Source organism: Diaphorina citri, unplaced genomic scaffold, assembly GCF_000475195.1.
Source record: "Diaphorina citri unplaced genomic scaffold, Diaci psyllid genome assembly version 1.1 scaffold777, whole genome shotgun sequence".
Classification (NCBI taxonomy): domain Eukaryota; kingdom Metazoa; phylum Arthropoda; class Insecta; order Hemiptera; family Psyllidae; genus Diaphorina; species Diaphorina citri.
The window spans coordinates 8,167-9,095 of NW_007378210.1; positions in this window are offsets into that span (position 1 = coordinate 8,167).

The following is a 929-nucleotide window of genomic DNA, read 5'->3' on the forward strand; positions in this document are numbered from 1 at the left end:
TTAGTTAGGAACCGGCTTAATTCGTCCATACACAAAAAGCCCACTCTGAGGTGTTGGTGCAACCGCTCTAAAAGATGGCTTGAGCTTATACGAATCTACGAATACAGGGTGTATACTAAAGCTGTCGGCTAAGACAAAAAAGTCATGTTACGCCAACAGTTTGGGGATGAAGATCAAGCACGTTCAATTAAATTTACTATCCCTAACCCCTTCCGGGGATATCGACCGTTTACATTTACACACTGTATACCTACTCCTAAACATACAGTTTGTATCACACATCCAACTTTATTTATTGCGAGTGCATCACCACCCGTGCTTAACTTTGCCTGGTTTAAACTGCACCAGACACAGTACCAGTACAGATGGAACAAGTTGTTACCTAGTTATTGTTTGACTTCCGTTTTTGTTTAACTTTGCAACGCAAAATTCATTGGAAGTTACCTGGTGAATTCTAGCTTTGACCGTGGAAAATCATATTCCTGCAGTGAAAATACCAGGAATTTGCAAAATTAGGAGCACCTAATTCTCGTTAGATGTTTTCACTAAAAAAATACATTTATCTTGCACTAATCCCAGACTATTTATCATGTGCTATTTGTACATACCTTGCTATGTTACCAAGTACCGCGTACTAAAAAAATACATTTATCTTGCACTAATCCCAGACTATTTATCATGTGCTATTTGTACATACCTTGCTATGTGCGTCACATACACCGACGCGCACTCAACTTTTCAGCTTTTTTCTCCACGCTTTTACATTTTACTTAACTCGACATCTGTGCAGTTAATGCTTTATAGCATTTGTTAGCTTAGGTCAAAGCTCAAAGCTTTTACCGAGGCAACATCGAGGTGAAAAAGTGAAAATTTCGTCATAGATGTTTTCAATTAAATAAGGTCCCTTCTTGGTAAGCAGGGCACTGCTT